Source organism: Plectropomus leopardus, chromosome 18, assembly GCF_008729295.1.
Source record: "Plectropomus leopardus isolate mb chromosome 18, YSFRI_Pleo_2.0, whole genome shotgun sequence".
NCBI lineage: Eukaryota > Metazoa > Chordata > Actinopteri > Perciformes > Serranidae > Plectropomus > Plectropomus leopardus.
In genome coordinates this window covers 28,726,150-28,751,100 of record NC_056480.1, presented here as the reverse complement: position 1 = coordinate 28,751,100, position 24,951 = coordinate 28,726,150, and positions in this window count along the sequence as shown.

Genomic DNA, 24,951 nt, shown 5'->3' with positions numbered 1-24,951 from the left:
TCCATAGTTACCAGCAGTGTTTCAACCTGTTGCTGTCCAGCGGTGTATCATGTCGTTGCAACAGGTTATGCCAAGCCGCCTTTTGCGTCACGATATTTTGCCAAAAGCACTGTCAAAGTGGCGGTATTTGATTACTTTGGAATAAAAATGGGCTGGTTTATTTGAGTCTACGTGTGCCGTCAGCAGGATGCACTGAAAATGTTTTGCATCCAATTAAGCTGATGAGGTGTGATTAAATCACACAATGGCACATTTTTAAACTCCGCAATTAAAAAGCTGTTGATGAAGAGTGGCGTGAGACACAAACAAGTGAGAGGAATGCAGAAAAAGAAAATTAATTTAAGATCATTATTCAGGAGCTTGTGAATATAATGAAGCTGAATGTGTATAAAAATCTTCAACATTTAAAATTAAGATCAGTGTTATGTGACACAGCAATCAGCATAAGGTCTAATCATGTTAACCTTCTCTCATCTGCAGCGGCTCTTGTTGCCTGGGAAATGTCATCACCTGCATGTGTTGCTGCATGTCTTTACACAGGCTTACATGGATGGGGAGAGGCATGAGAGGCTGGTAATTGTGGCTCTGCCGTGGTGTTAGCTGCTGGAAAGCCAATCGTGCGGCTCCTCAGGCTCTGCTTGGTCTCTGTGCTGAATTAAAAATGACCCTGCAGTGTGTCACTGATGACAGAGGAGAGAGGATATAGGTTACTCCCAATGAGCAAACACAGGCATCACACAGGGAAAGATATCTGTGACGACTTTATTGCCTCGCTTTTACTTAGAAACCAGCTCCATAGAGAGCTCTGTGTCGCACCATTTTCTTTTTAAATAAACAAACAGATTAAAAAATCATACATGCCAATTTGCGGTGGAAAGGGGGTATAGAAGATTACTGCACAGGTCTAGCTGTTCTACGTGCAGAATGAAGATTATAAAAAGTTTGCACAAGCACAAAGATGAAACAAAAAACTAGGTGCTGGACAAGAGATAATACAACAATGCTTCAGGTTGTAGATGGACCAAACCACCAACCTAAAGCATTGTTATTTGACAACCTGGGAGTAAGATTGAGCAATCAACTATCTTATCAACTACCTCTCACCTCAGGAGGTCTGGGCTAAGCCATAAATGTCCTCAAACTTTAGAAACTCCTTTTAGCTTAAAACAAAAGTGCAAAGTTACAGCTTACAGTCCTGTGAACACTCATATTAATCTCTGTTAATACAAGTCGTTGATGACGGACCTATATCTCTTTCTGCCCCCTATGTGCGTAGTAGCATTGAGGGCCTTTTTACACGTTTTTACACCACATGACATTCCTCTGACCCTCTGATGAAAGATGTATGCAGCCCCATGACTCACGTCACAGCAGTTAAGTACAAATCCATTATATCATTAAATATTAAACAGAAGCCATAATCATCATTTAGATTGATGACCACAACCTGCATATGTGCACATATGAGCACGCACGACCTTCATGTACTGTGTTTGGATATCTGCAATACAAGACGGAATTGGCCAATAAAAGGAGATGAACAACAATCATTATCTCTGATCGAGGCAAACCATTACTGAATCTCTATTGATCTCTGCAGCTGTAAATATCAAACACAATCTTAACAAAATAACCAAATATTGATCATCGCTGGAGAAATGATCATTTAATCCACTGCATGTGACATGCTCTTTGTATATGCTGGAGGAAATGAATAATACAAAGTATTCAGCTGCAGAGGTAATGAACTCAGCGTGTTCACACCATGCGTGTAGTGGAGTGTTTAGAGTGCTACTCTGGTTTGTTTGTGTGGGTAAAAACAACATTATTTCAACTTAGGGCGCTCAAAATGCACGTCTGTGATGTTTTGTTTTTTTAAGAGAACTAGTTACATGTGAAACCCCTAAATACGGGGGGGGGGGGTCTAGTTCTAGTTCTATTCAGACTAATAATTTGACCTTCTCTAACATCATGTAAACATACTGACAGTCTGGAAGTAATAAGCCTTTGCTTTTTCTTCTAGGTCAGTTTGGCTGACCTTGGGGTTTGTTTTACAACCCATGTGATCCGCTTCATGGGCCAGTTTATGGACTATGTGCAAAAAATGTTGATTATGCTTGTTTCAGCCAAATAGAGTAAATTAAGCCAAAGTCCACCATGCCAAGTTACAGCTACAGGGACTTTTCCACTTAGTGCCAATATCTACAGTCCAGCAGGAAGGTGGGTCAACATTCTGGCCAATTAACCCTGATCCATGTGATCTGTGTGACTGCTGTTCTTAAACTCAAAGTTTTGCATAACTCACCAACACGGATGTCAAGAAACAGTCAGGTTTGCAGCAGAGAAAACAAACTGAAGGTGTGATGACAGCAGATTGCAGTCTGTTCTGTTATGCAACTCATGCTCTGTATGACAGTGATTTTTCTGCCAGCTTTGCTGAATTTGAATGAGCGACAGACACTCAATGAACAACAGATCCTGACGTGTTTTTTTCTGTCTCGCACCCATCTTAGAGAAGAAATTAGTATCTTAAGTCTTCAAACAACATTACTTTTTTCTCTCCTTTCTGTATACTGCTTTCTTGGCCTGCCATCGATTTCTAAATACTTGATGAATGCTGAAGACAGCAAGAGATTTACTGATTTTTGAGCACACACACACGCACGCACACGCACACACACACACACACACACACACACACACACACACACTCCTCTGTCTCTGCCTCCCCTTCTCCCTCCCACAGGATGTATAATTCATTAGGCGTTTGTGGGTTTGGCAGCCATTGGTTCTGTGAGAGTTCAGAGCTGCAATGTGACGCGAATTTGGCAATCACCAGAGGAAATGTGTCCGAGCACACTCCACGGGAAGACTTACACTGTCCAGAGATGGAAAGAGAGGGGGGCAGAGAGACCCTTGGTGTGTGCTGGTGAGGTACACTACAGGTGTCATGGAAACCAGCAATTAGTGCGTCTGACTAGCACCATTTCAGCCCATCAAATCTGAAATATTTTTGTGGGTAGTGGTGAGAGAAAATGCTGTTTGAACCTTCAGGGCTTCTGTATGTCATCCTAGCTCTCTTTAAGGTTGGAGACACAGTGTGTTTATTTCTGATAATCTGATTCATTATGCCTCCCTCCAGGCAAAGCCTCTTTTGCCTGAAGGCCAGTTTCAGAGGCTGGTAGATTCAGAGCTGTGCCCTGAGATGCTTCAGCAGGTGGAGCAGAAAAAGAGTGTTTGTGCTGACTCTGGAAAACTACTACTGTTGCATTAAGAGCAAGAAATGTGTGATGAACAGTAATACAGAGTAGCCTCTAGGTCCAAACCAAGATAACCCTGGTGACATCATAAAGGTAGCAGCTGCTGGTGCATTTATGTCACCATCCTCAACCAGTTTGCCATTAAAGTGTACATGCTCAAATTTCCATTTTTTGGAGCATTTTTTGACCATGTTGACTTGAAAGTTTAGATTGAAAATTACTTCTTGACCCTGGAAGAAGTAGTTGACAGAACAACAAACCACATGTTGAGCTACAATTAGATGACAACCACGAAATCTTTCTGGTGATATGATTAAAGCTTATGGACGGCCCGTTCTCCTTCCAAACTCGGAAAATAGCACCGCTTTGACAGTTCTTCTGACGAAAGATCATGGCCCCAAAAGCCATCTTTCACATCCACATGGCACACCACTGGGGAGAACTAGGAGTCAACAGATTATCAGCCTGGCCGATTACTGGGGCCCATATTTGCCATTTGGCTGATTTTCTGTATCAGGGTTTTACTTTAGTGAGTGCTGATAAAATTAATAATGAAAAAGTGTAAGTATTACACGCAACCAACACCAAGGAATGCAGTCTGCAATACATCCAAAGAAAGTATCTGCATGGGATGAACTTTCACTTTGAATCAAAATAGCTCCCTGAGGTTTACATTATTTTTTTATTTAAATTTTCACTCAACTTTATAAAAAAATCGTTGCAGGGAACTTGCTGGGATGATGCTGAAAGTTTCAGTTTCAATTAAACATTTGATAAAAGCATTTAAACAAAGTTTTGTGTTAGAGTTCTAAATTCTAACTTTCGACAGAAATTTTCCCATTGTTATTGTAAAAGCATATAGGTTCTAAATGTCAGTTATCGGCCTCATTAAGAACTAATAATTGATACTGTGTCAGACCTGAAAAAGTAATATCAGTCGACCCCTAGTGAGACAGAACCAGTTGCAGGGTTATTATTATACGCCAGTAGATGGCTGAATGGCACCTGCCAAAGCAACTTAGAATGTGGCTGGAAAGAACCTGTCACATCCGCATGTATTGAAACGCTGCTGGTAATGACGTAATATAAAAAGCGCCTATGGGGCGGGCGGGGAGGGCAGTGGATGTATCAAACAAGGCACAGTATAGCTGATCCTTTTTAGTTAAAAAATGCTTTTATGGGCCCCAATCCCAGTCTTTGAAATCGGATCTGGACACTCGTAGACATGATCTTTTACGACTTCGTTATTCAATTAAACTAGTAATCTCTGATATTTCCAAATCTATAAATGTGTATTGAGCTACTTGTTAGCACTGAGTGATTGCAGTGGGTCAATCTGTAACCTTGATTAAAGTCTCATACAGTGTTTGCTATATAGTTTTAAACACCTGTTGTTTGACTGGTCTTTCTCAAGAAATACTTACTTTTTTTCTGCTTTGAAGGGAATAAATAGAAGAAGTGGGTAGTTAGTCTGAACGGTGGTGTCCATCTTGGCTAAGCACAATGCCACCTACAGAAACAGATTCACAGAACATGAAGGAAAAGGGACGTGTTGAGTACAGTTTGAGTGGCGGGTGGTGTCTGAGAGATGCAGAAACAATTAGTCCAACAGATGGAAACAAAAAGTGATAGTGAGTGATACAGATTGAGCTTCTACCTTTAATCTTCAGTGCTGATCCAGTCAAAACAGGTGGACTGTCTATCAGACTGGCCTTCCATCTCACTGACCACATGTCGACCTCTGCTGTGTTTCTCTGCTGCTGTTGTCAAGGCTCTCATAGCAGAGAGAAAAACAGAAAACTTTAAAGTTGAGCAATATTATTACGTTCTCCCCAACTTATTATGATGAGGATGTAATAAGGCATGTGCAAAATGTCCCTGTATAGATAATTTTACAGTCAAAGTCATTAAAAATATGAATATGTTGGCAACAGAAGCTGTATTTTGCCCCATTCATCCAAACAAGTTATCTAACTTTAAACGTTGAATTCAAACTGCTACCAGCATCAAAAATGTCTGGTTGTTGTGTGTTGGATTGTCAAAATCAATTTTCCAACTGTGGACTCAAGTTTTACGGGATTTCAACAGGATCACGACTGTTTCAGGGCAACGTGTTCTAACAAGTCATCGTGTTCAGCTGGTGTTCAGGTGAATGTGTCGTGGTTGCTTGTAGTAATGTCAGCCGTTAAAAACACAAACAGAACATGTAAGTGTCCTTCAGTTTAACTTGAATTAATCTCAAATTCATAGCCATTAGTGATTAGTATCTACGCCATTTATGTAAGTTACTTAAAGCAACCATGGACACGTGAAAGTCACAAATTACCTCGGCCACTCATAAAACCAAAACACTGGTGATGTCTACGACTGGAATATAAAGGTATTTGCTGTTAAGACTTTGTTTTTTTTGTTCCTTTAATAATAACACAAGCCTCACATACAATAGGCCCTCAGGAAGTGCACCTAGCTAATTTTCGTTATGGCCAAAAAGTGTAATTACGCCTTAACATAATGTTCTGTGGCCTAAAAAGACTTGTTATATGGTGAAAGATTCATCTGTAAATCAATGGTTACATTTTTGAGCATCACAACCCAGTGATGTCAGTTTCGGCAGCCAGGATAAGGCCAGTTCATTTGGTTCGATTCTGAGGCATCATTCATCCATCATTCATCACCAAGTCTCAGCCGAGTCTCGCAACTGAATGCGATCCAACTTATTTCTTCTGGGGCAAGTTTGGAGCAATGCTGGACCAGGTCATTTTTGATAATGGCCAAGTATTTCTCATCTCATTTTTCAGTTGGGCCTGGCAAAACAACGTGGTCTGACTAATTTCTTACAGCATGTCGAGTTTGGGCTGATGCTGGGTCAGGTCATTTTGGCTACCTGGGAGCCCTAAGAAAATGACCTGATCCAATCGGTCCAATAACATTTGGAAAGTCTAATAGAGCAGCATGATTTAGAGCACTAAAACAAAAGTAGCCGGCTCAACCAGCAGACGTCTCTGGTTCGCCTACTCAATAGGCCACACAGTGTGCAAACAATGCCAATTATCAGGTAATTTCATCTGTGGCTGTTGAACATTTTTGGCTCCATGCACTACTGAACAACTTCCATAGGAATGAGTGGGGACCTGCCTCCAACACTGTATCCAGTTCTCTTTAAACACCCATGATATAGACGTCTAGTGTCCTTGTCTTTGGCAGCAGAACATTTCTGATTTCAAGACACCAAACACAGTTGATGCCATGGTATCTGATGCTTTTTACATGACAACAGATAGCGTAGTCATCAGCATCTTCTGACTTGGATACTCGTGATTTCTTGCTGGTGTCACTTTACACGCAATGTTAGGTTTCTACACCAATAGCCTATATATATATTTGGTCACCGGAAACTGGATTGCTTGCTAATGTCTTCGACACACTCACTAATAGCACAAAGACCTGGCAGTCACTCATCATTCTACAAAGTCAGTTTGTTAAGATACAATTTGCAATCTTTGGTGGTTAATGCAATTGCATTACCTGAAAAACTATTGCACCCCACCATACCTCTCTAAATTTGTAAAAATGCTATATCATATGCAACTGAACTTTTGAGACATTTCACCTCTCATCTGAGAGGCTTCTGCAATTTTAAGAGACTGGTTGTAAGTCACATGCTCAACCGGTCTGTTAGAACTGAAGGAGCCTCTTGGGTGAAACGTCTTAAAGAAACTCAAGTAAGTCTACTTGCCTATGATAAAGCACTTAGAATTACCATGACCTGGATGACTAAGAATCTTCACCAATTTAGGGGTCAATAACATTTCTCTCAGCAAGACTCTGCATCATGAGCTCAGCACAGTGAAAAGAAACACTTCATTTTCTGGGTCAGTCATTTTCTCCTAATATCATTTTCTGGTAAGTTTCCTGGAAATACTAGTAAAATCTGACACAGTGCTCAGATAATCAGGATTTACTGAGGTGAGTTTCTAGGCAGATGTAGAGCGTATTATTCATTTATTATTGGAAACCATGATTCCTATATTAAATTGAAACAAGTGTTTCATTTTATATTTAGCTGCCCTGCTGAAAATTGACAATAATACCCTCTCGCAATTACTTGGAATTAAATAATCAGAAAGGTACCAATTGAGCACTATGTCCACTTTATTTTACCTATAATTACATAATATTTATGTCCAGGAAACATCCTGGAAAATTATGAAGACCTTACTATAAAATTACAGAGATATAAGTTATACCCCGTTAAGGCCTAGAGTGGAAGACTCTAATTGGTTCAAAGAATAATGCTTTATTTGGACATTTCACTTTGGCTTCAAAAACACAATGATCTTATTGAGATGGGGCAGGTCTGGAAATGAGACACTAAATGATTGTAATCAGAGCTGACATGAAGGAATTAGTCACACAGCCACATTGTAATCCAAATAGTCATTAAAATAGTCACACACAGGCTGACAGGTACATCTAGCTCCTATCTTATTGCATATGGATGTACACAGCCTCAGGCCCCGCTGAAATACAGTATGCATGGTATGCTTGTGTGCTTCTATGAATCATAATGAATATTTCATATTCGGCATGCCTTGTCTGTAGAAGCAGATGGTACCTCTCCTGCTTGTCTCCTGTGCACCTGGACCCAGCTCACGTATTAGCATTTAAGAGAGCCTCGTTCCTCCCTCTCTTGTCTCTGTCTTTATGTCTTTCTCCCTCTTTCTCTCTTTATCTTCTTTCTGCCTCTGTCTAAACCTCGGTAGGTACTCATTTTCCAGGAAACGTCTGATTAGTTTAGTTTGACAACACAAGATCAGCTGCTCAGTATCTGTCCGATTTCCACAACATCTTGTTTATTGTCTGTCTAAAATGGGAACTGTGTTATGTCGCAGTTTAGAGTGTCCGTAAACACAGTCACCGGCCAGCAACAAATGATTCCTTTTTGCACTTGGATTCTTAGTTGTTTATATATAGGAGACAAACAGGAGAGGTACCATCTGCTTCTACAGACAAGGCATGCCGAATATGAAATATTCAAATACATTTTTGGAGCATTTGCAAGAATAGAACACGACAAAGCATTTGAAGCCCGGAGCGACATCACTTTTCTAGTGCTTCTTTCTTTCAAATCTTTGAAAAATATGAAAAAAGGCAATTAAAAAACTTGTTAAGAAATGTTCCAAAGATTGCAGGAAATTAGTAAATTTAGAAAATTATTTTTTAATTGCAGGGAAAAAAATATGTATGATTGTCATTGTTTCAGATTTGAAATTATGGTACAAAATTATTGTAATTTTTGGGCACTTTTTTTTTTTTGAGGTAGTTTTCTTGTTTCGCTTACTAATTTCTTGTTTTTTTTGCATTATTTCTTCCTTTCTTTCCATGTTTTTGAAAGAAATAAAGGGAATTTGCTCTGATTTCAAAAACTTAAAAAGGGGGCCCAATTAGCAGGGTGGACAAAGCTCTTTTTCACCTCAGACTGTATTGTTCTGGCTACAATGGTCATCTTATTAACTTATTACCTTTACGAACAAGACCATGTTAACTTAAACTGTGGGTCCAAAGGCTAAAATAAAGACTTCATTTCAGGCTTCTGCCTTTTAACTTTTAACCAAAGGTCAAAAGTAAGAAATCATTGCCAAAGCCTCCATTTGTCTTTTGGTGCTCAGTGGATGCAGCGTGGCTGTTAATGGAATATATTCTTGTGCAGAGTCACCATTATCCATTTCACGGTCATCCCATTAGTCAGCCATGTGGTAAATCAGAAAAAAAAGAAAGAAGAAAAAGCAACCTGAATCTACAAAGAATCCCACAGCGCTAAAGCTTGAAAGATGATCTCAGAGGAGCCAAGCCGCCCATCTCCCAGATGGCTCCATCTACAAGCAGTTAGGGGGGAGTACGCGACAAAATCCCTCAAAGAACTAATAAGGCTTCTTTCACTACAAGAAAAGCTCCTCAGAAGAGATTATTTTTCAGTGTGTGGAAGAGTGACAAAGTCAAATTTGGTTAAATGCTGTTGAACTGAAAATGAAAATATTGTCTTGGACCTCCTTTGATCAAATTTTTACTGACTGTCAGTTTGATTTTATGTAATAATCGATGTCTATACTTGCTTTTATGATTTGTAGTGCTGATTCTTTGTTTTGGGGAAGTGTACAGCTGAAACAGACAATTTATTGATTAGTTGAGCAACCGAAGATAAACCCTCTTCAGTTTGGTAAGCAATCAGTCGTTCAAGTCATTTATCAAGAAAACCAGACCAACATCCTCTGGGTACATCCTCTGGTTTATATTCCTGTAAATGCTTTCAGTTAGCAAACTTCACCAGTGACTCTGCAAACTTGTGGATTAACAGTGAACAACCCAACAAGAGAAAAAAATGTCTACAGTCATGCTAGCAGCTCTGTGAAGGGTCACTTAAGCTTTCTGCACGTACATGAGCTGGGCAGGCAAAGGAGAGTTGCCTTGCATGCAATCTCTGTGCTGTGGAGCTGAAATTCACAGAGCTTTGTGCCTGTATCTGTTCTTTATCAATTGGCATAGTTTTCACATGTCCATTTGCCATGCAAAGTATTTGTTTAATGCCATTTTTCAGTCGTATTATAACTGTAATTCAGGATGATACAATTAAGATGCATATAACATAACGCTTCATTATAACATCAGACGTTGACTTTCGGTTTTATAGCTTCTAGCTTTTAGCTGTGCGAGTGGGTTTCTGTTTTTTTTTTTTTTAATTTTTATTTTATTTTGTCATTATACAGGAACATCAAGAACATCAAAATACAATACAAAGTATTTTGGGAAATAAGGACTAGAGTTACTTTGAATAAAAAGAGATGGATTACAAAGAAATATGATGAGGATTCAATAAAATTACAAGAGACAAAATAAAAAAGGAATAAAAAAAGGAATAAATTACGTAAATAAAAATAAAGGTTAAAAAAACAGAAACAGCAACATCTACAATTGAAGCGAGCCTGTGGGGAGAAACTAACTTATTTTTAAACCATATTATTATTCATGCCTCTCTTTGTTCTATATGTTAACCATTTTCCCCAGCCTTTTATAAAGCTTTCTTCATCATTTTCAACCTATGTGTGAGATTCTCCATCACAAGTATATCATCTATGATCGATAGCAACTGTTTGAAACTTGGTGCCTTAGTCTTAAGCCAGTTTTTCGTAATGGCCTTCTTTCCAGCTGCGAAAAGAATCTTGACCAGATGGATGGATCTCCTACATGCACAGTTCCTTCCAAATGTCCAAGGTATAAAACAAGACAAGATCTAGGTATTATATAACCTAATACTTCACAGAGAGCTGAGTGAATATACCTCCAGAAAGGCTGTATTTTCATGCATTTCCAGAAAATATGTGTGCGGTTTGGTTCCGTGTGGTTACACAGTCTCCAGCATGGCTGTTGACTTTTGATTTTTAGTGTAATAATATAACCAGTTTGATTCTTCCAAATAAATTCTCTCCATCTCAGTGATGGAGTGTGTCGTAGTTTGTGTGTTTTCCACATATCATACCACATCCTCTCTGTGATCTCTTCCCCCAGCTCTCTTTCCCATTTTGATTGAACAGATAATGTTGAATCCTTTCTAGATTCCATCAAACAACAGTACAAAATTGACACAGCTCTTGGTATGACATTACAATAAGCTTGTATGAATACTTTTATGACAGGATGTATCTTATCCTCATTTGTTTTAATGTTTTTAAGATGATAGTCCCTAATTTGTAAATATCTAAATAAGACCTAATTTGTTAGATCATATGTGTTTTTTAATTCTTGAAAGCTTTTCATCTCACCCTTTTTAATAATTGTGCAAATGGCTGTAATAACCTTTTTCACCCATTGTTCTAGGGTCAAATTTTCCTGGTCTAAATTTGTCATCAAAAGCAATCCGTTTTAGTAGTTCCTTTCCCAGTTTTAATTGTTTCACAGTGGAATACCAAATATCCAGAGTAAACGATGTCATTGGGTTGAGATCTGCCTCCTCTCTTATGTAAACGGGGGTTTCTGTTTCCCCAATACTTGCTTGAATTGGATATTTGAATGCACAGATTTCAATATATTTCCATCGAGCTACATGATTATCATTACACCAGTAGATTAGTTGACACAGTTGTGCAGCATTAAATATTCTTTTGGATTCAGAAGTGCCATTCTCCCTTTTTCTTTAGGTAATTGTTGTGTGGTGTAACGTATTCTAGGTCGCATACCTTCCCATATGAACCTTGATATGAGCTTATCCCATTTTTTTGGGAAATTGAGCTTTTGTTACATTTATAGGCAGAGATAAGAATTGATATAACAGACATGGCAAGATGTTCATTTTTACCACACTTTCTGTCAGTATCTCTACTTATGTTTTTGTCAATATGTTCATAGTTGCTTCGAAATAATTTGTTTTTTGGTTATATTTATACCCAAATATTAAAGTGATTTTGCATCTCAATTTATTCGCCATTCCTTAAGTTTTTGGTTTGGTAGTTTTTTGAGTTTTAAGTATACTTTATAGCCAGAATACAAACTTTTCAAGAATTTGTGTTAGTTGTGGAAAGGAGTTTACTGGGTTTTTTTTTAAGTAGATCATAATATCATCCGAAAACACATATGTTTTTGTTTATTAATTTCTATTCCTGTTATTGAGGTGTCTTCTCTGATCATTTGGGCCGATGGCTTGATGTAGAGAGCAAAACAAAGTAGGACTAAGACAGCAGCCCTGTCTAGCTCCTCTCTCTAACATGAATCTTTCTGATAGAGAGCCATTATCTTTTACTCTGGCTGTGGGTTTTTTATAAATTGACTTAATGTACTGAAATGATTTTGTAATGAATCAAAATTTTCCCAAAGTGAAATATAAAAATTCTCAATTGACTCTATCAAACGCTTTCTTTGCATCTAAACTTATCAAAGCTACTGGCTACTTTATGTATTTTGTGTGTAATATGCAACATTCTTCTAATATTATCTTGCATTTCACTAGCAAGGACCACACCTCAATAGGAAATAATTTTGACAATTTATTGACATGAATGTAAATTTGGTATGAATATTGATGTTGAATTATTGTGGGATGGATGGTTGAGTGCAGTGGGGGGAAGCTTCGGTGGGAATCCGCCGTGGCTCCCAGGCACGACAGACCCCCAAAAGTGTGCATTATATGAGAGAGGACAAAGCTGATTTGAGATCTCTTAGGTCGGAATGGATGTAACGGTGATAAGTTTGGGAGGACCATCTGCCCATGATCTGAATAAAGTGTTCCGGTATACCGCTGCGGGAAGCCGAGGTGGTGGCTCCGATTCTGAAAGAATGTCTGGAGTAATGCATGGGAGAGATGCCTGACAATGACAGGACCTGACGGAAGTGTTGGTGGAACCAGAAGAGGGTAACCACCTGGCCGGATTCAGATGCAAACAGAGGGTCATCTTGGGATGTGCTTTGTGATGTCCAGAAATGTAAGTAGTTGGAGAGAATTAGTAAGGGGTTTAGAACTGATTGAATGTTGAAGTAGACGGTAGTGGGTTGGCTAGATTGGTCAGTTTTGGTTCTTTTCAAATAATAAACTATGGTGTCGTTGGAGAAAAAAGAAAGGTCCGAGAGGCAGGCGTGCCGACGTGGATCATATCGAAGGGTCGAAGCAGTGAATTCTGAGCATCTGAGGAAACCGAAGAAGGCGAGAATTAACATTGCCTCTAGAGTTTGGTTGACATGAGGTATGCTATATCCGGAGCAGATGGTGTGGATGCAGCGTGACGGCAGATCCATGGTTAATGGGAGTCTACAAGGATTTTGAGCTGGTTCTTGGCGTGAGAGGCCTCTGAGCAGTGAGGTGATCTGGGGGTGACCATGAGCTGGCCAGGACTACCGACTACCTACTACAGTTAGGAGTTTAGAGATAAACAAAACCAATGCCAGACGCCCCAGCAAAAGCGAACCGCTGCAGCTTCTAGGTTAAGCAATAGAGGGCACTGGCTGCCCGGTGCCAGATGCCCCAAGGAGAGTGAACCGGTGCAGTAGCCAATGTTGTACAGCCGGGGGCCCCAAAATCTCTGTGCCAGATGCCCCAACGAGAGCGAACTGTCAAGGTCACTGCAGATATACAACTGGGGGCAACGGCATCCCGGCGCCAGATGCCCCAGCGAGAGTGAAGTGGTGCAGTTGCCGAGCGTGTACAGCTTGGGGCAATGGCATCCCAATGCCAGACGCCCCAGCAAAAGCGAACCACTGCAGGCTTCGATGTCAAGCAGTAGAGGGCACTGGCAGCCCAGTGCCAGATGCCCCAAGGAGAGTGAAGTAGCCCTACAAACTATATACTCAGCTAAACTTTACCTTCGCCTAGCAGATTTTGTCCTTCTCATCTTCATTTTAACTCGAATTTATGTAAATACTCATCCTGTGTTGATACCCCTGCGCTGAAATTCTTGCAGCCGTCCTCGTGCACGTCTGCTGGCCTCCCTGGTGCGGTCACTCCCAGTGAGTTTCCACGTTGCAGTCCTTGTTGACTGGAGCCTTGCGTCACACGTAGTTTCTCCGGAGTTGGCCTCTGCTTCTGCCCTGCACTGCCATAAGTTTTCACCCCGCTGGCCCAGTGGATGCACGTCTTGTTCAGCGGTGTCTGGAAGCGAATGCCTTCTCTCTTTAGGATCTTTTTGACATCTGTATATGCTTCATGTTGGTGCAGCATCCTCCATGAGTAGTCTTGGCCAAAATAAATCCTGTTTCCCCTGAGTAAAACTGTTTTCTTCTGCCATGCTTTTTTCAATATCATCTCCTTCACGGTGAACTGCTGAAAGTTTAGAACAACAGATCAAGGCGGTTGACCAGCTTTGGGCTTTGGAGCTAAGGCTCTGTGTGCACGTTGAATCTGGAGGTCGGAGAACTCTTCACGGAGCCATTTATCCATAAACTGTGCAACCGACTCACTCTTCAGCTCTGCTTCCTTTTGTATGCCATAAATCCGTAGATTTTTCCATCTAGATCCCAATTGCGTCTAGTTTGTCCATCATCATCTTCTGTTCTTTCATTATTTCCTGCAGTGCACAATTTGCTTTGTGGCTCCACAACTCAGTTTCTTCTTTGCGTATCAGAGCGGCACCTGTCTTCTCATCTTGCTCTCTTGATTTCTGTGGTTATTTTTGCAATCTTCTGGTCAATGTCTTTTATGAGTTCTGTCAGTTCGTTTCTCATTTGAGTTGTGGTTTTGTCCATGAATGTTTTCAGGTCTGTTTTCAGCTCGTTTTGCAGGGCTTGAATTTGTTTACTAATGCCGTCCAGGCTGCTTTGAAAAGAAGCCATGCTAGCTTCAGATGTTAGCGTGCTCTCTTTAATCGACTAATTGTACTTTTTAGTCTTTTTTTGTTGAACCTTCGCTCACATTGAATGTTTGTTGGCCCTTCTGAGTTTATTTCTTGAGTTTTAGTGGAGTTTATTATGTTGGCTTGTGGGAGCTCTCGACTTATGCGTCCATGCTGCTCTACTGTCCCACTGGAAGTGGGCTTCTGTTTTTGATTAGTACTGCTGTAAAAGATTGAAGGACAATGGAGGCCAGACGCTAGTTTGATGAAGAAGCTGATACCAGTCAGGCAGGTCTGGATGGTGAAGGACTGGATTTTTAGGATAGAATGAGCTTGGGTGATAAAATTGCATATGGACATGACATCCAGAGAAGAGAATGGAAGCTGGTAAGTGGAGTACCCCAGTAAGTCCTAAAACCCAGAAAAATCAGTTAGCATTTCAGCACCACAGATTCCCCTGTCTCACAATGAAACAAGTTTTTTTGAATGGGATTTGGGTTAAAAACCTACTATACAGTCTATGGTTAACACAAGCTGAAGAGAATTTCGCGTTGTGCTCTACGGCATAATATGTGTTAGTATATACCCCACTTGAAGTTTTAAAGAGTCTTAAAAGGGCGGTTGCTAAAAAGTGGCTTAATGAGTCAGCAGAACATCATCACCATCATCACTAACTTATATCACAGCACTGTGGAGAGTGCCCTGACGAGCTGCATCACTTCGTGGTACGGGCAGCTGCAGTGCGGCTGACAAAAAGACTCCTCAGCATGTCGTGAGGATGACTGAGAAGGTCATCAGGGTCCCACTCCCCTCCACTGAGGACATTTTCAAAGAGAGATGCAGAAGGAAATGTATCAAACATTTTAACTTTTTTAATCAGGCACTTGAAAGTACTTTATAAGTATTGCATTTTATCATTTATTGCACTCTCTTTTTAACTGCTGCTCAGTGTCTTTTGTCTGTCTCTGTTTTTAGTTTTTTATTCTGCACACAGGTCCGGAGAAATTTTATTTTGCTTTGCTGTATGTGTTCCTACAGATACGGATGAAATGACAATTAATAAACTTCAACTTCAACTTGATCATCAAGCTAAAGTGTGAAGAATGTCTTATTAAACAAAATGTGTTTATCATAAACGTTTGGACAGACAATCATAAAGGTGGGAAAACACACAAAGGCGAGAAGTAAAATGAGACACAAGGAGCTTGACTTTCAAAGTAATAAAAGATTTAAAGTACAAGAAAAACAATCATAAAAGGGGGAAAACGGCCAAAGGCGAGAAGTAAAAAATATAGCTGCAAATTGTTAACTCATAAAGATTAAGAGGCAGGAAAACATCCTTTCATTTTATAGTTATAGTTTACTAGTGTCTGTAAAACTTATCACTTCAAAACCAGCCAAAACTCAGGCCTTAGCACATACTATTGATTCTCTACTGACCAGTGAACAGACTGCAGCGTTTATTGCTCTACCTTTTTGCGAGCCCTTGTATGCACAAACAGTTTCAGTAAGGGAGAGTGCATTTTAATTTTTCAATGCAGGACAATCCAGTATTAAAGTTACACAGTGCAGGTGGCAACCTATTCCTCTCAAAAAATATATGCTGATTACAAGTGGTTATTGTTACTAGCATTGGGTGTGTAGGGAAAATGTGTACTACTCAGTTCAGCTATGGATAAGGATACAAAAGCACTGTTGAAAAAGAAAGAAAATGAAGCAAAAACAGGAGAATAGGTACATCAACTTCTACGCCAGAGCAACTGAGTCTTTCTCACCCATCCTGGAAAACGCTACAGCCCATTCTATTTGTTATAGTTTACCGTGCCCCAGCCCATACTCTGAATTTTTATCCAGATTCTCAGAGTAAGAGTTAATATCAAGTTTAGTGCTTAAATCAGACAAAGTAATTATTGTAGGTGATTTTAACATTCACGTGTATATTAATAATGATAGCCTTAGTGTTGCATTTTCCACACTTTTGGATTCAATTGGCCTCAGTCTGTGTGAACATAAACCTACCCACTGCTTCAACCACACCCTAGATCTTGTCCTTGCGTATGGCATCGAAATTGAATAGTTTTCCCAGAGAATCCCACTCTGTTAGACCATTATTTAACAACTTTTGATTACACGCCTCTCAGCAACCAGGACCACAAAACAGGCACAGCTTCAGATAGGACCACAGAAACAGCAAAACAAAGACCACGATCAGGGCAAGCCGGGGGTACAGTATCAGTGCAGCTACAGCACGAGCACAACCAAAGGCAAGGTCACAGCACCAGCACAGCTATCACCACGATCAGGCACACCCAAGGTTGCAGCCAGGAAAACTAGGAAACAAAGGAGCAGGAATGCTCTGGAGAGGCAACAGAGTTAGCGTAATGCAGTAGACAGACATGACGTTTGCAGATGGAGGGAGCAAGAGAAGGAAAAAGGGGCTCAGTGTATCATAGAAAGTCCCCTGGTAGATCAAACCTATGTCAGCCTAACTAGGGGCTGGTCCACGCAACCTGAACCAGTCTTACCTTAAGTCTACTCTTAAAAGTGAAAACGGTGTCTGTTTCCTGACCAAAACAGGAAGATTGTTCCATAAAAGAGGTACATGGTTACTGAGGGCTCTGGCTTTTGGAGACTTTGGGAACCACAAGTAGTCCTGCATTTTCAGAGCGCAGTCATCTTGAGGGTTGGTAGGCGAACTATGAGCTGTGGCAGGAGCCTGATCATTTAGAGCTCTGTAAGTAAGGAGGAGGATTTTAAATTCCATTCTGGACTTTACAGGGAGCCAGTGCAAAGAAGCTAAAACAGGAGAAATGTGATTCCTTTAGTTGGTTACTGTTAGAACACATGCAGCAGCGTTCTGCACCAGTTGAAGAGACCTAAGATATTTGTTGGGGCAACTAGATAATAGGGAGTTACAGTAATTCAGCCTAGAAGTAACAAATGCATGTACTAATTTTTCGGTATCTGTTTGGGACAGGATATGTCTAATTTTTGGCAATATTACGCAAGTGAAACAAAGCCCTCCTTGAAGTTTGTTTTATATGGGAGGCAAAAGATAAATCTTGATCAAATAAAACTCTGAGGTTCCTTACAGTTGTGCTAGAGGCCAATGTAATGCCATCTTGAGAAATTACATCCTTGGAAAAGGAGTTTCTGAGGTGTTTGGGGCCAAGAACAATCTAATTAAGGCTGTTATGTCCTTAAGACATCTTTGAAGTCTAGATAACTGATTGCATTTAGTAATTTTATACCTATCACTATTACTATTATTACTAATATGACATGCTATTGTTAATGTTATTGCTGTGCATCTGTCCCCCTCTCCCTTCCCCTCTTTCTTTCTCTTTCTTTTTTGTCATTATTGTCATTTATTTGTCATTTACAACATCTATTGCATGTCAGGGTTCTTCCATTTTTTTCCCCTATTACAGGGTTTTTTTGGGGGACTCCTTTGGCAATGTGAGGGTCTAAGGACAGAGGGATGTCGTATGCTGTGTAGCCCACTGAGGCAAACTGTGTTTTGACTTGACATTGACTTGGCTTCCCTTCTGCTGCCTTCCCCTGACTGAAATGACTGGAGGCAGCAAGTTACTTCATGGTAATGTGAAAAACCCCAGATGTTAGCACAAATCAGACACACTAACAATATCATACTTAACTCAGTTCAACTATGCAGCACCTTTGGAAAGTTAATGAAAGAACTTCTCAAATGTTTTGTGTTATTCATGAAACTCTAACCCACTTGTCATTCAGTGAAAGTTGTGTACTGTAATGTTTAACGGTCCTCATTATCGGCCCATGTTGGGCAAGGTGAAGGGAATCGACACACTGGGGCACTTAAGACCAAACTCAATCTGAGGTGACATCTGTCTGAGCGGTTGTTAATTAGAAAGAGGAGACGATAACATCTCTCTGTCTGTCACAGTGCCCTTTCCTCTATCCCACTCGTTGTTTTTTATTTCTTCTTTATTGTTTGTAAGAGGGAGGTGCCACTACAACACACTATTATCAAAGAACTGCTGCAACGTTTTTGAAATTGTCCCATTGGTGGCTTTACTCAAAAAAGACGAGGATAGACAGCACAGTCCCTCATATTTGTATATGTGGTACACAGTCTGAGCTGTTGAAAAGTGTTTCGTTTGTATCTCATGCTGGTATAGAGCTTCTATATCAGCATGATCATGTTGATGGCATTGATACATTCCACATTTCTGCCAATTTCAATATCTTGGAGGTGTGGGTGCTCACAACAAACACAGAATTATCACTTGACAGCAATTCCCCTCAGCATGACTATAGCATGACCTGCAACTTAAAGTTTTGGTTTATTCTCACCACTATCAGCCTTGCATCCAGTGAAAGAAGGCATGTTTTCAGTGAATTAGCTGTGATAAACCCATAGCTACCTGCTCAGCGTCCAAACAGACAAAGCTCCCTGCTGAAAGAAACAGCTTGACCATCTTAAGATGGTTAAGCTCTTTAACCAGTTTGTTTGACCAGTTTAAGGTGTGTTTGGCACAATTTTTGATGGTTAAGCTGGTCATAACAGCTTATGATGGTCACTAAAGCAAGTTTATCCATTGATGTTTCTGTAAAACTCAAATCAAATCCATGTCCTTGAGTATGGAGAAATAACAGTGTCACAGGGGGAAGCATGGAAAGCAATGGGCATAAATCAGTAAAGTCTTCCATCATGTTTTATGCATAAAGATAAATGTTCGTAGCTTGATAGACTGGCCACACCAGCATGAAAAGCCTCATCACCAGCATGTCAGACCAACAAAGATCAGTAAGAACTGGGTCAGGACCATCTAAGACCATCTATGACCGGCTAAAACCAGCCACCAGAATATGTTTTTTTGGTTCAGCTGGGCAAGCAAGACAAAAATGGTGAGACAAAGATAGCAAGACAAAGACATAGTTAATGAAACAAACACAAGGCTAGCAGGACCTTGCTAGTGAGAGTTGACAGCAAGCGACAACATCTGGGACTGAAAAATTAAGCCAACGCTGAAGTGCCAAAAACTGCAGTTCCTAGAATGGCCTGAGGCTGGCTAAAAGAGTGAGCCAATCCCCACAGAAACCTGTAACTACAAACTTAACAGTGGAAATTTCCATTTTCCAGTGATACAGTTTTGGTCTCATTCACAAATTTCAGTTGTCATAAATTTCCCCATTCATAACAACTGTTCTGGGGGTGCATCTTTATATAACTCGCTGTTTAAATGTTATTAAGAGTTAAAGTTATGCAGAATTAAGGGCATTGCTGTTTTAAATGATGGGTAGGTAACAGATGTCTATTAACAAGTTGCCACAACAGCGAAAACGTAACTTAACCATGGCATAACCCCAAATTTACAGAATTCGATGTAGCTGTAGCTGTCGCTAATTCAGTGTGTATTTATGTCATGGAAGTCAACAGTCGCATTTTGGTCCTCTAAAAAACTGTTGTTCAGAGTAAGGTTGTACTAAAAGATCCCCTAAGGATAGGTTTTCCAGTTAGTACATTTTTAAACAGTTAATTAAGCCTGTTTTTATGCTTGCTAAAAATAACATTAGCATTAGTATAACCACAGTTAACCATAGATGTAAATGGACTGTGCTAACCAAGCTAGCAGTTAGTGTTAGGGTCATCTTTACCATGTCGTCTAAATATGGTTACATCTGGCTCCAGAAATCCAAGCTGACAACAGCTAAAATGCCAAACTCAAGGCTCCAAATTGGGGGGCCAAAAACAATTGGGTGATGTTACCGTGGCTATGTCTATTATCTTAGACAATCTAAGAGACAAAGCAAAGCAAAAATAGATTCAAAACGCGATTGGTGTCGACTAAGAGTGAATCCACTGTGAAAGGTCATGCTTTTGCTTTCACAGAGCTAAATCCAAGTTCCATTTATGTTTATACAGGAAATATTTTGATTCAGAATACCTGCAATCTAAAGCATATGTCTCTGTTAATTGTTTTACTCAATGTGTGATGATGGGGAGGCCTACACTGAAAAAGTAATTGCATTTCCTAGTAAGGTTTCAGTAGGTTTTCAGAATCGTGATCTATTTTTTCCATGAGTGAGACTGAAAGCTTCCTGTGCGTCCTATAGGACAGCCATGCTGTTGCCTGTGATGTTTGAGCTAGAAGTTCAAACTAGAATTCTATAACAAATCTAACATATGTCGCCCTATATAAATGGTTGCCTACCATTGCTTACTGTATTCTGTAGAAAGCCAAAAAAACAAAACATTAGTACTGTCCTTTACAAATCCAGTATGCGCCTGAGGTACTTCATTTAGGCTACAAACAAATGCTCCGACATTAAGCCACGGGTAAACACAAGCCTAATCTTTGTGTCCGAATAACTTCAACAGTCAACATTTTGAATTTTTAACTTTTACCCAGGAGCATTTCATGCTGGTGATGTTAGCACAGTGACACTGATCATTAGTGTCTTTCCTGCTGAAGTGAAACCCCTCAGAGAGCACCACACAAAGATTTAACACTGTGTGTGTGTGTGTGTGTGTGTGTGTGTGTGTGTGTGTTTGTGTGTTTGTAAGTAACACACATGCCCCTCCATAACAGGATCTTTAAAAAATGTACTACACTATCCCTGGCAGCGTCACATCGCTTGTCCTCATTGCTGTCAGCGAGGACAGCAGTAGAGCCTTTAATCTCTCAATCCCTGTCCTGTTTGGTTTGATGGATGCATCCACCATCCACTTGAGACAAATCACAGCAGCATCTGGTCGTGTTTCAGCTGCTGCGGGGGGATCGGTATGATGGAGTGGCGCACGTACAGTGGACGGTTAGTGCATTGTGGTATCTTGCAGTTGAAATATGGGTCCTTCCCCCAGTTATTTTCCAACATCAAAAGTGTCTCCAGCTCTGAGAAAGACTTTTTAAGTTGGATAATCATCATGATAATGAAATGTATTCTTAGCTGACACTCTTTCCCTTTCACTTTGTCTTTATTTATGTATGCCTGCAGACCTTGACGGTGACGTGCGATTATGAAGTCTCTCTGGTCTTCATTAGAGTTTTTATTCACAACTTTTGTTACAGAGAAAAAGAGGGAAGGGAATAGAAGAATAGGACTCAGGAGAGAAAAAGATAGAAGTGGGGACATAGGGAGATGGCTGAGATGAGAGAGACATTAGAAATTAGATTTTAATTTCATCATTCTCCTCCACTATTAGACACAGCAGAGTAAAGGTAGAGCTGATGAACTGTGTAAAGTATGAGCACATTTAATACAGAAAAAATGGAGCTCACTGTGGGTATGTGTAATGAAGTGTGTTGTCTAAATATGCATAATATCAGTGGTGTGTAATTATAGCTGCAGCTTGAACTGATATTCTGAGAGATGGTCACAGTGTCAGCTGAATAAAGATGTAGAGGAAAGAAAAAGAGGTTTCAATAACTGTATGCCTTTGCCATAATGAAAATAAAAACACAGCTATAATCCCTTTTGTTCCTGTTTACTTTGTCAGTAGGCTGGTTCCTATTAACCCTAAATTTGGGCAACTTGATACTGCAAATATGAAATATCCCTAATGGAAACAGGTCAATTTGGAAAAAAAACCAAAAAACAAAAACACTCACATTTATTGCAAAAAAGTTATTATGCTCACATGAGGTGGAATTTCAGGTGGTTAGAAAAAGGCATATTTTACAAAACTGCAATGGAAACACTTTTTTGGCTTTTTTAGGTCACATGATGCTATGACTATGTGCTTGTCAATAGGAACTGGCTCTCTCATGATGCAGCAGGAGCTACAAGAGATGTAATTGCATCACATTTCTTTCACAATTCTTTAAAAGTTGAGCAGATCTTCTGAAAGTTTTGAATCCACAATTCCTCTGTGAAGTCATGGACCATCACCTCCCAGAAATCCCTCTACGTGGCTGCTACCACCTATAAGGGGCTTGCCTTTCCATTATGGCTCCATAACACACCTATGTGGCCTTAGACTGAAATAATAATGGCTAGTGTGGTGGCTGCAATAGAAATAAAGCTGCTAATGTTTTGAACATCCATCACCATGCTTCTTGGAATGTTATCACCAGAGGAGAAGTCACAGAACATCACTCAGTGGAAATGCAGTCATCTCACAATTGTTTTATCAACATTTCCAAAATATGGCCTAAGTTTTGTGCAAATCTGCAATGGAAAACTGCCTGTTAGCATATATATTTCCTGGAGACCTAAAATGTAATAGAATGAGCAAGACTGTATTGGAAACCATTGGGATGTTGAGGGATGTGTATCTGTGAGCGGCTGCTTGTCTGGGTCCTTTAAACATGATCAGTAAGAGAAGGATCAGAGACAGACACACAGCATTGTTAACCTCGTACATTTTTAATGCCCATCTCTTCAATATTTGATGGGCCGAAAGGCTTCAGAGATATTGTGGCGTCAGCTGACAGATGCTGGCTTTGTAAGTCTGGGGAAAATCTCCCAGCTAAAAAGTTTATGTCTTAATTTTAGAAAAGTGTCTGTTCATTTAGTGTGCCTCCTCTCCAGGAGGATAGAATAGATACTAACAGAATATTAAAAACAAAACAAAAAAACATTTTAATGTTCCATTTTTCTTGTGGTGCTGCCCTCATTTTGAAACCGGGACTGTTTCTTTAACTTGAATGAACTGTATGTGGTCACCTGAGGAAAATGCATTGAGCTGTAAAAATTTTATCACCTTATAAAGTTAATGCAGCAAATGTGTTGGCCAATGCTGCCTTATTTACACATTGAGCAGACACAAAGTAAGTAAGTCTAATATTCACTCTTAAACTGTGTTGGTCCACACTAGATATCTGGCTCTTAAATGCTCCATTTTATGCACCAGGTAATCTCTCATTTTTGTCTGCTGTTTGTGTACTCAGCAGGTAGTGTACAGTGGAAACAGCATCTTGAAATGAGGTGAATGAGAGTGCTGAGACTGAACCAAAAATGTAATGTTGCTGGCTGTGAAATCAAACAATGACTTCTAAGAAGTTAAAGAGCTTTGTAGAGGTGAGAGGAACTGCAGAGTTGAGTGGTAATTCTCTCTGGCTTTGTCACTATGAACAACCTCTTCAAATTACACACAGACACACAATTTTTATATCTACCTTTATTGTTTCTTTCCCCTAAATTGTACTGGAACTGAAATTACACTCAGTTTTATCCAATTAAATAGACCAGAATCAGAATCAGAATCAGAAAAAGATTTATTGCCAGGTATAGTTAACACAATACGAGGAATTTGTTCTGGTGGGTTGGTGCAACATAAATATAGAAAAAAAAACAGATAAAATAGAAGATACAAATATAAAAAATAAAATATAAAATATAAAAAGTACGAGTCTAGCAGTGCAAAACAAAGCAAGTAACACAAGTAACAGTGTAACAGTGCAAAAAACAGAACCATGGAATTAAAGTGTTAGATACAAGAATGGTTGGAGTGCAAGATATATATTGATATTTACATTGAATTTCACATTTATACAGGTTTGAGTGCAACTTTATGGTGTGGATGTGCCGCATGACCAGCAGCAGTGCCGGTGATGTGCATTAAAGAACACGTTAATGTAACGTACAGTCTATGAGGAGAGTGCGTCAGTGGGGGACCTGGGCCTTGTTTATGAGGCCGGTGGCAGACGGGAAGAAACTGTTCTTGTGGCGTGAGGTTCTGGTCTTGATGGACCGAAGCCTCCTGCCAGAGGGGAATGATTGAAAGAGTTTGTGTCCAGGGTGGGAGGGATCGGCCACAATCTTACCTGCACGCCTCAGAGTCCTGGAGGCGTACAGGTCCTGGAGGGAAGGCAGACTGCAGCCGATGACCTTCTCAGCAGAGCGGATGATACGCTGCAGCCTGCGCTTGTCCTTGGCAGTAGCTGCAGCGTACCAAGTCAAGTCAAGTCAGTTTTATTTATAGAGCCCATTATCACAAAACATGGTTTGCCTCAGAGGGCTTTACAGTGTACGACATCCCTCTGCCCTTAGACCCTCACATCACCCAAGGAAAAACTCCTGAAGAAAGAACCCCTGTAACGGGGAAAAAAAAAGAGGAAGAAACCTCAGGAAGAGCGGTAGAGGATAGTGAGGGATCCCTCTTCCAGGACGGACAGACGAGCAATAGATGTCGTAAATAGCAATTGAACATAAGTATGGCAAAAAAGGGAAGGGAAAGGGGGGGGGGGGGGGGCTGGGGGGTAGGAGAGAGGCACAGCAATAATAGAAACAGATGCATGTCATATTACAATAATGGTAGGTGTGAAATTAGTAATTGCTCTCTATGATGATGTTGAGAGAGGTGATAACAGTCTCATGCATATGTTGAAAGGGAGGTGTCCAAAGGCAAGATCACAGCATCGGCGCAACCTGGACCAGACCACGATCAGGGCGAG